This window comes from Manis pentadactyla, chromosome 13, assembly GCF_030020395.1.
Source record: "Manis pentadactyla isolate mManPen7 chromosome 13, mManPen7.hap1, whole genome shotgun sequence".
Taxonomy (NCBI): domain Eukaryota; kingdom Metazoa; phylum Chordata; class Mammalia; order Pholidota; family Manidae; genus Manis; species Manis pentadactyla.
In genome coordinates, this window is record NC_080031.1 from 62,410,182 (window position 1) to 62,425,746 (window position 15,565).

The 15,565-nt window shown below is 39.3% G+C and overlaps 1 pseudogene; it reads left to right on the plus strand.

Annotated features, from left to right (window-relative positions):
* Positions 1-12,502: 12,502 nt before the first annotated feature.
* LOC118921024 (protein tyrosine phosphatase type IVA 2-like) lies at positions 12,503-13,448 on the plus strand (annotated as a pseudogene).
* Positions 13,449-15,565: the final 2,117 nt, after the last annotated feature.

Below are 15,565 nucleotides of genomic sequence, written 5' to 3' on the forward strand. Positions count from 1 at the left end.
GTTCTGTTTCTGAATCATCTTTGGCTTCCACTATCTGTGCCCCCTGCCCTAGCTCGATGACCCTCACCATCTTTTCCAGGGACCCTGCCATCACCTCCCCCAAGACTCCCTTCTCCCTCTGTTCACCACCAGCACTGGTAACTGCAGACAATAAAGAAATATGGGTTATGAAATAATGTGTGTGTGGTCTAATTCCATCTGTATAGAATGGTATATAGGACTGTGAATGTATTTATGGATGTATACAGAAGAACCCCACACAGAATAAACCAAAGAATTTTGAAAGTAGTTCTCTAACATGTTTTCTAGTCTTTATATTTTAGAAACTATTGAGAATTGGGAAAATATTACTTATTTTATAATCTGAAGATAATTAAAACTACTTTTTAAAAAGAAAAAATAAGAAAAAAAGCTTTTGATGGCATTCTACTGCAAATAGAAAAAAGACCAAACTGGAATTTAAGGTCCTCCATCCATGACCCCAGATTACTTTTTCAGCATGATCTCCCCTATTTCTGACATGTACCCTAAACTGAATGCTAGACACTGTTTACCCTGAATTCAGCCTTCACAGTCCAACTTCCAAGCCCAGCCTATTTCATAGCCTGCGTTTTGACGACTTCCCAGGGAGAGGATGATACACCTGGGGCAGTTGCAGGACACTTTTAGGGGTGGGATTTGAGCTGGGTTAAAGAAGAGGTAATATTTAGACAGAAAAGACAGCTGATTACACTTACCATTGGACTTCTTCCAAAGGCTTTGTTATCATTCTTAGATTGCTTAATACTACAGAGAACATTGATCCTAAAGGTTATCTTTTAAATGGGAGATGTATCTTATTATTATTATTTTTTTCGATAATTATTTTTTATTGAAGGGTAGTTGACACACAGTATTACATTAGTTTCAGGTGTACAACACAGGGATTCAACATTTATATACATGATAATTCTAGGTACCAGCTATCACCATACCAAGTTGTTACAATATTTTGACTATATTCCTTATGCTATACATTACATCCTGGTTACTTATTTATTTTACAATTGGAAGTGTTTATATATATATATATATATATATATATATATTTATAAATTTTTTTTTTTTTTGTGAGGGCATCTCTCATATTTATTGATCAAATGGTTGTTAACAACAATAAAATTCTGTATAGGGGGGTCAATACTCAATGCACAATCATTAATCCACCCCAGGCCTAATTTTCATCAGTCTCCAATCTTCTGAAGCATAACGAACAAGTTCTTACATGGAGTACAAATTCTTACATAGTGAATAAGTTACATGGTGAACATTACAAGGGCAGTCATCACAGAAGCTTTCAGTTTTGTTCATGCATTATGAACTATAAATAGTTCAAATATGAATATTCATTTGATTTTTATACTTGATTTATATGTGGATACCACATTTCTCTCTTTATTATTATTATTTTTAATAAAATGCTGAAGTGGTAGGTAGATATGAGATAAAGGTAGAAAACAGAGTTTAGTGTTGTAAGAGAGCAAATGTAGATGATCAGGTGTGTGCCTGTAGACTATGTGTTAATCCGAGCTAGACAAGGGCAATAAAACATCCATGTATGCAGAAGATTTCTCTCAGAACATGAGGGGGGGAGGTTCTAAGCCTCACCTCTGCTGATCCCAATTTTCTCACCTGATGCGACTGTGCCTGTCTTAGGTTGTTCCTCCTTTGAGGAATCTTACCCGTCTCTGGCTAACCAGTCATCTTCTGGGGCCATACAGGGAAATGTTAAGTTGGTAAGTGAGAGAGAAGCCTTATTGTTTGAAAAGGTTAGCTTTTTACTTCTTTGCATTTTTATGCCCTGTGGCTTCTATGCCCAGCATTTGTCTTGAGGTGTCTTTACCACTTGGAAGAATTATGATAGTCGGTAAATTCGACATGTGGCACGAATTCTATTTAAGGGTTGTAATGAGGAAGGAAGAAGAAAAGCTATAGAAGTAGCAGGCGGAAGAAAACATGGGAAGATTGATTATTTCTTTGACATATCTTCTTATAGAGTGACTTCAGCATGGATAGGTTTTAAACTACTAATTAAATTGTGCACACACATTAACATAATAGGAGTACAGTTATGTAACCAAAGCATACGTGTAATACCAGCCATCTCCAGTGAAACCAAGAAAACCAGTTAGGCACCTTAGGCATTTGTGAAAACTTATCTATGATATGGTGGGTATTGTCCAACTGAACTTGAACAGTCTGAGAGAAATCAGACAACTTAAAACAACCCATTCCTGGGGAATGTTCACATCCTATATGTTCTTTTCACAGTAAATAGTCTGTGGTTTTAAGATTTTGGAGTGCTACAATTTGCACTTCTCCTAATTCTTGGTTGAGTTCCAACAGTATAGATCCAATCAAATTTGTTGTTTTACTGTATGCACAGGCCAGCTTAGATATCTCCTTCATCCTTCCCATGGCAAGTCCAGGAACTGGTGGGATGAGTGCATCTACACCTGTGGCAGTGCGTGGATCTTTGTTGGGGTTTTTTTTTTGCTGATCATATTCTGTCATGAGTCTTCCTGAGAGTGCTGATGTTGGAAGTTCTTTTTCATATCGTATCTTAGTTCATTTTCTGGGAAGCCAAATTAGGCTTTGATCCTCTGTATAAACACAAACAGACCCTTTGCCTGCACTTTTATATGCCCTTTATATCATTGTGTAGAACTCATTGGAGGTCACTACACAGGAATTGCTTTTTTTTTTTTTTTATCATTAATCTACACTTACATGACGAATACTTTGTTTACTTGGCTCTTCCCTATACCAGGTCCCCCCTATATACTCCTTTACAGTCACTGTCCATCAGCGTAGCAAAATGTTGTAGAATCACTACTTGTCTTCTCTGTGTTGTACAGCCCTCCCCTTTCTCCCACCTCCCTTTGGATGCTAATCTTAATACCCCCCTTTTTCTCCGCCCCCCTTATCCCTCCCTACCCACCCATCCTCCCCAGTCCCTTTCCCTTTGGTACCTGTTAGTCCATTCTTGAGTTCTGTGATTCTGCTGCTGTTTTGTTCCTTCAGTTTTTCCTTTGTTCTTATACTCCACAGATGAGTGAAATCATTTGGTATTTCTCTTTCTCTGCTTGGCTTGTTTCACTGAGCATAATACCCTCCAACTCCAACCATGTTGCTGCAAATGGTTGGATTTGCCCTTTTCTTATGGCTGAGTAGTATTCCATTGTGTATATGTACCACATCTTCTTTATCCATTCATCTATCGATGGACATTTAGGTTGCTTCCAATTCTTGGCTATTGTAAATAGTGCTGCGATAAACATAGGGGTGCATTGGTCTTTCTCAAACTTGATTGCTGCATTCTTAGGGTAAATTGCTAGGAGTGCAATTCCTGGGTCAAATGGTAAGTCTGTTTTGAGCATTTTGATGTACCTCCATACTGCTTTCCACAATGGTTGAACTAACTTACATTCCCACCAACAGTGTAGGAGGGTTCCCCTTTCTCCACAGCCTCGCCAACATTTGTTGTTGTTTGTCTTTTGGATGGCAGCCATCCTTACTGGTGTGAGGTGATACCTCATTGTAGTTTTAATTTGCATTTCTCTGATAATTAGCGATGTGGAGCATCTTTTCATGTGTCTGTTGGCCATCTGTATTTCTTTTTTGGAGAACTGTCTGTTCAGTTCCTCTGCCCATTTTTTAATTGGGTTATTTGTTTTTTGTTTGTTGAGGCGTGTGAGCTCTTTATATATTCTGGACGTCAAGCCTTTATCGGATGTGTCATTTTCAAAGATATTCTCCCATACTGTAGGGTTCCTTTTTGTTGTATTGATGGTGTCTTTTGCTGTACAGAAGCTTTTCAGCTTAATATAGTCCCACTTGTTCATTTTTGCTGTTGTTTTCCTTGCCCAGGGAGATATGTTCAAGAAGAGGTCACTCATGTTTATGTCTAAGAGGTTTTTGCCTATGTTTTCTTCCAAGAGTTTAATGGTTTCGTGACTTACATTCAGGTCTTAAATCCATTTTGAGTTTACTTTTGTATATGGGGTTAGACAATGGTCCAGTTTCATTCTCCTACATGTAGCTGTCCAGTTTTGCCAGCACCATCTGTTGAAGAGACTCTCATTTCGCCATTGTATGTCCATGGCTCCTTTATCAAATATTAATTGACCATATATGTCTGGGTTAATGTCTGGATTCTCTAGTCTGTTCCATTGGTCTGTGGTTCTGTTTTTGTGCCAGTACCAAATTGTCTTGATTACTATGGCTTTATAGTAGAGCTTGAAGTTGGGGAGTGAGATTCCCCCTACTTTATTCTTCTTTCTCAGGATTGCTTTGGCTATTTGGGGTCTTTGGTGGTTCCATATGAATTTTTGAATTATTTGTTCCAGTTCATTGAAGAATGTTGCTGGTAGTTTCATAGGGATTGCATCAAATCTGTATATTGCTTTGGGCAGGATGGCCATTTTGACGATGTTAATTCTTCCTAGCCATGAGCATGGGATGTGTTTCCATCTGTTAGTGTCCCCTTTAATTTCTTTTAAGAGTGACTTGTAGTTTTCAGAGTATAAGTGTTTCACGTCTTTGGTTAGGTTTATTCCTAAGTATTTTATTTTTTTTGATGCAATTGTGAATGGGTTGTTTTCCTGATTTCTCTTTCTGTTGGTTCATTGTTGGTGTATAGGAAAGCCACAGATTTCTGTGTGTTGATTTTGTATCCTGCAACTTTGCTGTATTCCGATATCAGTTCTAGTAGTTCTGGGGTGGAGTCTTTAGGGTTTTTTATGTACAGTATCATGTCATCTGCAAATAGTGACAGTTTAACTTCTTCTTTACCAATCTGGATTCCTTGTATTTTTTTGTTTTGTCTGATTGCCATGGCTAGGACCTCCAGTACTATGTTAAATAGCAGTGGGGAGAGTGGGCATCCCTGTCTAGTTCCCGATCTCAGAGAAAATGCTTTCAGCTTCTCGCTGTTCAATATAATGTTGGCTGTGGGTTTTTCATAGATGGCCTTTATTATGTTGAGGTACTTGCCCTCTATTCCCATTTTGCTGAGAGTTTTTATCATGAATGGATGTTGAACTTTGTCAAATGCTTTTTCAGCATCTATGGAGATGATCATGTGGTTTTTGTCTTTCTTTTTGTTGATGTGGTGGATGATGTTGATGGACTTTCGAATGTTGTGCCATCCTTGCATCCCTGGGATGAATCCCACTTGGTCATGGTGTACGATCCTTTTGATGTATTTTTGAATTCGGTTTGCTAAAATTTTGTTGAGTATTTTTGGAGATGTATCTTATTTTGCACTTCCATTCTTAAACTAAAAGTATACAATATTTACAGTTAAAAAAGAAAGTGTCATCTGGCTGAGAAGTGACTGGTGGTTACCGTCGGTGAGGGGTTGGAGTGGGTGAGTGAGGAGGGTGAGGGGCATAAAGGGGCACAAAAATTCTCAATGATATAAGTTGGTCATGGGATGTTAGTACAGCATGGAGAAATATAGCCATTGGTTCTGTAACATCTTCCTAATGTTGACAGATGGTAACTGAACTAGTTGGGGTGAGGACTTAATAACATGGGTAACTGTTGAACCACTGTGTTGAAAGCAATATAAGATTGCATATCAGGAACCCTTCTATACTGTTGGTGGGAATGTAGATTGGTGCAACCCGTGTGGAAAGCAGTATGGAGGTTCCTCAAAAAACTAAAAATAGAAATACCGTTTGATCCAATAATTCCACTTCTAGGAATTTAGCCAAAGAAAACATAATCCCTGATTCGAAAAGATGTATGCACCCCTATGTTTATCACTGCACAATTTGTAATAGCCAAGGTACAGAAGCACTGTAAGTGTCCATCAACAATGAAATATTATTCAGCCATAAAAGAAAATAAATCCTGCTATTTGCAACAATATGGATCGATCTAGAGAGTATTATGCTCAGTGAAATAAGGCAGGCAGAAACTAATACTGTATGATGTCACTTATTTGTGGAATAAAAACAAAGCAAAACAGAAGGAACAAAAAGCTGTAGACTCATATGTGGGAATTCACATGTAAAGTATAAAAATCAAATGAATAATCATATCTGATTTGATTGTTTATAGTTCATGATTCGTGATCAAAACAGAAACAGTTTCTGTGATAGGAGTGCCCTTGCATTGTTCACCATGTAAGAATTTGTTCACCATGTAAGAACTTGTTCATTATGCTTCAGAAGTTTGGAGACTGTTGAGAGTTGGAGTTGATTAATGATTGTGTATTGAGTCCCCTATACAGAATTTTGTTTTTGTTAACAACCATTTGATCAATAAATATGAGAGGTGCCCTCTCAGCACCACTCTTGTGCTGTTAAGCCTTGAGTCCCCTGGCTGGTCCTTTCAGATCTTCAGTAACTCATCGCGTCTCCTCCCTTATATGTGAGTCAGAAGCAGGGAGGGACCGACACTCATAGACACTGAGAAGTGGCTAGTGGTTACCAAGGGAGAGGGGTTGGGGTGGATGGGGGGAGGAGGAAGGAGATAAAACAGCACAATGATTCACAATCACAATATAAGGTGGTCATGGGACGGTAGTACAGAATGGAGAATATAGTCAATGATTCTGTAACACCTTTCTACATAATAGATAGTAACTGCACAGGAGGAGTTAAGGATTAAATAATATGGGTAACTATCAAACCACTGTGTTGTACATTTGAAACCAATATAAGATTGTATATCAATGATACTTCAATAAAAAAAGATTGTATATCAACTGTATTTCAATTAAAAAAAAGAGTCATCGGTAAAGAAAGTTAAAAGACAAATGACAAATGAAAAATATTTACAATGTGTATAATAAAGGGTTAATTAATAATTGCATATCAACAACAAAATATTAGTAAATGGGTAAGAGTGAAAAAAGCCATTCATAAAGAAAAAAATCCAAATAGACAATGAATAAGAGGGAAAGAAGTTTAACTTCATTTGTAATAAAATAAATGGGAATTAGAACTATATACAATTATTTTGCCTTTCAAAGTGAGAAAAGGTACTACTCAATGTCAGTGAGCAAAAGACCAGGCACTTTCATGGGACTGTAACTTTTCTGGAAAACAACTTAGCAATAAGTTTCAAGAGTTTTAAAAATAATTAATTCCCTTTGACCTGTAATTCTACTCATAGGAATTAATCAGAAATATGCATAAAGTTTTATATACAAGCAGCACCATTCATAAGATTAAAAACTAGAAACAAGATTATCAACTATAAGAACAAAATTAAGGTATAATGTCACATTTATTTGATGCAAGCATTAAAAATGATATATTTTTAAAGAATAGTTACTGTTATTATTTGGGGAAAATGCTTACAATATAATATAAAGCTGGAGAAAAAAAACGATGCATTCTGGAAACAGGACTGAAGATAAAAACTGCCTTTGAGGAAAGTGAGATCTTTCACATTTTACTGTTCTTTTTTTTTCAATGAGTAATAATAATAATAGTGACTATGCTGCTAATAATAATTTAAATGTTTACTGCAGGCCAAGCATTGTGCTAAGTGTTTTGTGTTTATTTTCTCACTGAATCTCACAACAACCTGATTAGGTAAGTACTGTTACTATCATTCCCCTTTTATAGATAAGAAAACTGAGGCATGGAGAGTCAAACAAGTAGCTCAAAGTAAAGCTAGGATTCAAGGGTGGAATTTTGACTGCATAGTCTTGCTCTCTTTAAAGACACGGGGTGCCTCTGTTTATATATTTGTAGTATTGTGTCTCTAAATTAAGAAATTGATCCCACCTCAGCTCTGGCGGTTCCTTCAGGTGTAAAAGCTTCTCCTACCCAGCTGCATAACTCCCTGATCTCTTCAAGCCCTTGCTTGATTGTGACCTTCCCAATGAGACATACCCTGAACACAGGGTTCAAAACTGCAACCCGCTCCTCCTCTGCTTTACTCCGCTTTATTTTTTTCCATAGTATTTACCTAGCACATTATATGGTTTTCAGATTCGCCTTATTATTTCTGCTCCCCCCTCCAGGTGAACTTCACTAGGTCAGGGGTTTTTATCTTTCTTGCTAACTGTTGTATCATATTCTGAAAAGGTACTGGCACAAAACCAGATGCTCAACAAATATTTGTGGATTAAATAAGTTTTTAAAACAGTGTAATTCCAACTTTGCTTTCTTTCTTTACATTGTAAGCATGTATATTCATGTATGGTGGGAGTGAAGAAAAAAATTCTAAATAGTAGTGGTGATTTCAAGTGATATGTTTCCTTTTTTTCCTTTTCTGTTTTCCTGTGGCTTTATTCCTAAAATTTGATGTAAAAATATATTATTTTAATCATGAAAAAATTGCTTTCTAAGTCTCACTGTGGTTTTAACATTCACCCGTATTATCAAGTCCCACCCACCACATCCAGTTGCAGTCACTGTCCATAAGCGTATTAAGATGCTGTAGAGTCACTACTTGTCTTCTCCATGCTATACTGCCTTCCCCATGACCCAGCTATGTAGCTTTAATCATGGGTTATAGATTAACTGCTACCACAAACAAGGTCAAAAGACACAAACTTGTATCTAAAAGCTGTTCTTGGCTCAACTTGTTCCCTTTTTTCAGAGTAAAAGGCTAACGTGTCTACCTAAATCCTAATGAAGTGAGATTAGGACTTGAGAGTCCCACAAACATAGTTATCATCTCCATGTATACCATTCCACTGTGATCTCTACGATTCCAGACTTTACTCTTCAGAGTTCAGCCAAACACATCTGAACACATTTTCAAAATTCATCGCAGATTTGCCATCTCTTTGCATTCTTACTGTACTAGACATTCTTATTTCCTCTTGTCAGCACTTAGTATTGGCAAGCTGGGCAGAAGGCTGGACTTCAATTACCTTTCTGTCTCTTGGCTGGAACATTTGTATGGGGCACAAAGTGAAAAACAAACAGACCATTTCTGTTGTTGCAACCCTACTCAAGATATGTGCCTTCAGGCTGCCCACTCTTACTTAGGAGAACCAATACCCTACCCTGGACCCCACGTTTTGTCAATCTTCCTCCACTTTTGACCTCTTTCTCTTACTCTAACCTTTATTCTAAGTGCAGGGTCATCTCTCTTACTCTCAGGTTCCATTAGGTTTCCAACCACTCAGCGTCACAGTGTTCCATGGCTAGATGGGTCCCAGGAGTTTCCCGCTAAGAATGGAGGGAGGTGACGGCATAAGAACCCACTATGATTTACTTCAAGGTAGATTCTCTAAAATATAGTTAAACTTCCCAGACATCATGATTCACATCTTGCTACCATCTAGATCACTTGGACTTGACTCCAGGTCTCCCAGCTAGGTGCCTTGGATAAATGATTCAACTTCTTTCTGTAGCTTAGTTTCTTCAGCTGTAGAAAATTCAGGTAATAATCGTACCTAACTCATAGGCTTGTGAAGTGATTAAGAAAGTTGATTCATGTAAAACACTTAGAAGAGAACCTGGCGGAAAATAAATGCCCAATAAATGCTAGCTATTATATTTTCTTTGTTATAATGCTGAGACTGCCTGTCCCCATCTTTGCCTTAAGTTGCATTACCTAAGGACTCTTTTAGTTATCTTAAAGATGTACCAGACCTAGGAAAGTGAGAGCAAAGCTATCTAAATAAAATAACAATAACAGAAAGCCAAAGATTCATCTGCATTATTTCATGTAATCCTTACCAAAATTTCATGTGGCTGAGAAGATGCTCCACATTGCTAATTCTCAGGGAAATGCAAATTAAAAGCAAAATGAGATATCACCTCACACCAGTCAGGATGGCCAGCATCGAAAAGACTAAGAACAACAAATGCTGGCGAGGATGCTGAGAAAGGGGAACCCTTCTACACTGCTGGTGGGAATGTAAACTAGTTCAACCATGTGGAAAGCAATATGGAGGTTCCTCAAAAAACCAAAAATAGAAATACCATTTGACCCGGGAATTCCACTCCTAGGAATTTACCCAAAGAAAACAAGTTCTCAGATTCAAAAAGACATATGCTCCTGTATGTTTATCGCAGCACTATTTACAGTAGCCAAGATACGGAAGCAACCTAAGTGTCCATCAGTAGATGGATGGATAAAGAAGAGGTGGTACATATACACAATGGAACACTATTCAGCTATAAGAAAGAAACAAATCCTACCATTTGCAACAACATGGATGGAGCTAGAGGGTATTATGCTCAGTGAAATAAGCCAGGCAGATAAAGACAAGTACCAAGTGATTTCCCTCACTTGTGGAGTATAACAACAAAACATAAATGAAGGAACAAAACAGCAGCAGACTCACAAACTCCAAGAAGAGACTAGGGGTTACTAAAGGGGAGGGGTGGGGGAGGGGGGTGGGGAGGGAGGGAGAAGGGGATTCAGGGGTATTATAATTAGTACACATGGTGTTGGGGGGAGCATGGGGAAGACAGTGTAGCACAGAGAAGACAAGAAGTGACTCTGTGGCATCTTATTACACTGATAGACAGTGACTGCAATGGGGTTTGAGGGGTGACTCCATAATATGGGTGAATGTAGTAAACACATTGTTTTTCATGTGAAACCTTCATAAGATTGTATATCAATAATACCTCAATAAAAAATTTGTGTAAAAAAAATTTCATGTGGCAAGTACTATTGCTACCCCCCTTTTATGGATGAGGGAAAAAACATCCTTATATGATTCTTAAATTGCCCAGATATTCTGCCTTTCAAATGTTTCTCGAGAACCTGCCAGGCTTATATCCTTCCCTTGCACCTCGCCTGTGAACTCCGCTTTTGGCAGGTTGCCTGGAGATTCCTGCTTCTTTAGATAATGCTGGAACACTCCACTTCTGTGCTACCAGCTAAGTTCCTCTTCATGGGATCCAAGTGAACTCTTATAACACAGAAGAATTAGTTGAAACTCCTAAGAGGGTTTTTATTCCATACCTTCAGCAGATTTAAATGGAACATGGATGAATGGGGTTCAAAAGCCTGACACACTCCTTTCCATTAAATATAATGTGTTTTCCTCACAGGACTGCTCTGGCAGAAGCTAGCGTTGGAGAATGGCAGCTCAAATTTCCACATAGGCATGCAAGTCAGCCATCTCAGCTACACCTATTCCACATCTACCTGGGAATGAGGGCAAGCCAGGAACACTACCGTCCCCACTCAGGGCGACTTATCCTTCAGCCATCCTTCTGCATACATCCTCTAAGCCAATGATCCCAGAGTGGAGTAGTACACAGAACAATTCACTGGGGCACTGGAAGAAATTTAGAACTTCTACTTGTGTTGAGTTTTTAATCTAAGAAAATGAACTGTACTAAAATGTAACAAAGTTTGTATGTCCGAAAGTCACAGGTCACGACTGGTATCCTGAAGAAATGAATATCAACCATTCCAAATTTACTGGTTCTTTCTGTGCGCAGGTAACAATCAGTACTATCTAATGAGAATTTCAGAAGAATTCAGTATGATCTTTCAAAGAAAAAGTGACTTCTTAAAATGAACAAATGTTTTTCAAAAGACACTCATGCTACTGAGAGAGCATATGTGTGCCAATTATTTTTTTTAAGTCTTCATCTGCATAATTGAAAAAACTTGGAAACAAATTTTTCCAATTTATTTTTATAATTTTTCTAAATTATGAACTGGCTCCAGAGGCAATTAAAAGATGAAAACAACAGTTCACTTAGTTCCAAACTAATAGAAAGGTGTTGCGTTTACATATTTTTTTAAAAGGGTCAAAACTGTTTAAAGCTTTGTTTTCAGACCCATTTGTTAAAATTATAAAAATACAACACTTTTTAATTAGGTTGTAAAACCATCTAATTGGCACCAGGAAAATGGGGCATTTAATAATCCCTTTTCAATAGAAACTTTGCATACTTGCTTAATTCAGGCAATAAAAATAAATCAACAATGCTCTCCTCCTATTTGTATTATCGTATCTTTGAACCAATTTTTTTAGCTCTGATGGTCAAAAATTTAAAAAAATTTAAAAAAAACCTCAAAACAAACCAAAAAAACCGTAAGTATGAAAACAAGTGGAAGCGGTGGCGGCGGCGGCGGGGTCGGCAGGGCTCACTTGTCGCCGTCCGGGCGGCAGCAGCAGCAGCGCGACGGACTCGTGCACGCGCGCCGCCGCCGCCGCCGCCGCCGCCGCCGAGGTGACTGAGGAGAGAGGCGCCGCGTCTCCCCCGCCGCCGCCGGACTCCAGTGCCCGGTGCCCAGCTCTCCCGCGTTTGTCGTTGGAATACACGTTGCCCACGTGCAGCGTTCTGGGCGCGAGGGCCGACTTCTGCCAGGCTCGGCGCAGCGTTTCTGCTGCCAGGTGAGCTTGGGGGCTTCTAGGTGCCGTGATCAACACTGTCTTGAAGACTCTGGGCACCCAGACTGGCCCCAGAAATAGTTGGCTTTTTTTTTGCTAGCATATTTCTTTTAACGACTCCAGTAAAATTAAGCACCAAGTAAACAAAAGTGGAAATGACCTACACTTTTAACTTGTTTCACTAGTGCCTAAATGTAGTAAAGGCTGCTTAAATTTTGTATGTAGTTGGATTTTTTTGGAGTCCAAAGGTATCCATCTGCAGACATCGAGGCCCAAGTTGAATTTGGATTCAAGTGGATTCTAAATACTTCTGCTTATCTTGAAGAGAGAAGCTTCTTGAGGAATAAACAAGTTGAATAGAGAAAATGCTGATTGATCATAGGCATTTTAGTGGTCTTTTTAATGTTTTCTGCTGTGAAACATTTCAATGATTTTTTACCCCATCACACTCACACACACACACACACGCTCACACTTTTTATTTGCCATAATGAACCGTCCAGGCCCTGGGGAGATCTCCTATGAGAACATGCATTTTCTGATAACTCACCACCCTACCAATGCTGCCCTCAACAAGTTCACAGAGGAACCTAATAAGGGAGTGACAACTTTGGTTCGAGTTTGTGATGCTACGCATGTTAAAGCTCCAGTTGAAAAAGAAGGAATCCACCTTCTAGATTGGCCGTTTGATGATGGGGCGCCACCCCCTAATCAGACTAGATGATTGGCTAAACCTACTAAAAACCAAATTTCGTGAAGAGCCAGGTTGCTGTGTTGCAGGATTGGGAAGGGCACCTGTGCTGGTTGCACTTGCTTTGATTGAATGTGGAATGAAGTATGAGGATGCAGTTCAGTTGGTAAGACAAAAAAGAAGGGGGGCATTCAATTCCAAACAGCTGCTTTACCTGGAGAAATAAAGACCTAAGATGCGATTACGCTTCAGAGATACCAGTTGGGCATTGCTGTGTTCAGTAGAAATAAATGTAAACGAAGGCTGACTTGATTGTGGTATTTTAGAGGGAACTGTTGGTACCTGGAAATGTGAATCTGGAATCTTAACTGTGCCATCAAAGTAGTGACGGATTCAGTACTCCTCAAGCACTCCTAATGATTGGAAAAAAGGAAACAAAAAGAAATCCCTCTATAACATTTAAGAAAAGAAAAAACAAACAAAAACAAGTGAAAGTAATTATCAGACTTAAGCCAAGATTTTTAAAAATAATGAAGCATATTAACCATGTAAGTCTAAATATAGTTACTGTATTTAGTGAAAATCAAAACATTTATTATCTAGTGACATAACAAGAACCACTTTTTAAAATATAGATTTCTCATTTTCTTAATTTCTAAATCTGTGTATGTTTTAAATAAATAAATAGATAGTATACCAAATACTGTGGAAAATGCTCACAATTTAGAGATAAATCAGCATATATAGGGGTGTATTCATTATTTTTGCTGTTAATGATGGGATACACTCACTGTTTTAAATAAGATATTTGAGGAAGAGAAGAGGAGGGTACATTCACAGTACCAGAATCCTAGGGGCAAGTGTACTTGGGGCATTTGGTAATGGCCTGCTCTGGCCCCACTGCTGAGATTTTTCCTAAGGCAGGCAGCTGTCCTAGGGATAGCAACACAGAACTTTTTAAGTCTCTTGAGATGTTCAACTTCTGTATTACAGTAGTATTTTTAGCTACTCTTGGGAGTGTAATATTATAATTTCTTGTTAATTCAATGGAGACTGAAAAGCTCAAAGACAATAAGAATTTTATTGTAAAATTCCCAAAAAAGGGACCTATCTTATTAATAATTGCTTAATTATACAAACTCATGACTACACCTTACATTTAAAAATAATGAAAAGCTGTGAATACATTTTAAGATATCTAAATGCAATATTCTGTAGTTTCTCATATGGGGTCTGCAAGAATATTCTTGGAGATACATTAATTAAATGGCACTTGAGTTCAAGTTTTATTTTGATGATAATGTAAAACAGGCTTAAAAAGGTATATTCCGGATCATCATAAAGACTATCTTAAAACAGAGAACTGCCGGGGGATGGGCGGAAGATGGCGGCGTGAGTAGAGCAGCGGAAATCTCCTCCCAAAACCACATATATCTATGAAAATATAACAAAGACAACCCTTCCTAGAATAAAGACCAGAGGACACAGGACAATATCCAGACCACATCCGCACCTGAGAGAACCCAGCGCCTCGCGAAGGGGGTAAGATACAAGCCCCGGCCCCGCGGGAGTCGAGCGCCCCACCCCCCAGCTCCCGGCGGGAGAAGAATAGGCAGAGCGGGAGGGAGACGGAGCACAGGACTGCCGAACACCCAGCGCCAGTCATCCGGGCCAGAGTGCAGGGCCCTGGATACTAGGAAAACAGGGCAGCAAGAACAGTGAGCAGGCACTGGAGGCTGGGCGCCGGAGGACATAAGAAAAGCGAGCGACCATTTTTTTTTTTGCTGTTTTGTTTTGGCGAGCGCTTTTTGGAGGTCTTAAAGGGATAGGGCCCCGAATACTAGGGAAACAGGGCAGCAAGAACAGTGAGTGGGCACCGGTGGCCTGGCACCGGAGGACACCAGAAAAGCGAGCGACCATTTTTTTTTTTTCTGTTTTGTTTTGGCGAGCACTTTATGGAGGTCTTAAAGGGATAGGAACCCCAATACTAGGGAAACAGGGCAGCAAGACTGGTGAGCAGATGCCTGAGGCTGGCGCCAGAGAATAAAGAAAAACGAGCAACCACCTTTTTTTTTTTTAATTAAAAAAAATTTTTTTTTCCTTTTAATTTAAATTTCTTTTTTTTTTTTTTGTGGTCGTTGTTTTGTTTTGGCCGATGCTTTTTGGAGGTCTTAAAGGGGCGGGCCGGACACTTAATGCAGAAGTAGGGAATCCGGGGATCTCTGGGCACCCTAACCCCTGGGCTGCAGGGAGCAGGGAGGCCCCTTACGGAGATAAATAGCCTCCAGGCCGCTCCCCCTCCAACGCGACTCCACCACTTTGGAGCAGCTGCCCGAGCCAGGCCACACCCACAGCAACAGTGGAGATAAACTCCATAGCAGCCGGGCAGGAAGCAGAAGCCCTGTCTGCGCGCAGCTGCCCAACACAAGCCACTAGAGGTCGCTGTTCTCCCAGGAGAGGAGGGCCACAAACCAACAAAAAGGGAAGTTCTTCCAGCCATCACTTGTCCCAGCTCTGCAAACTAGTCCTATCACCATGAAAAGGCAAAA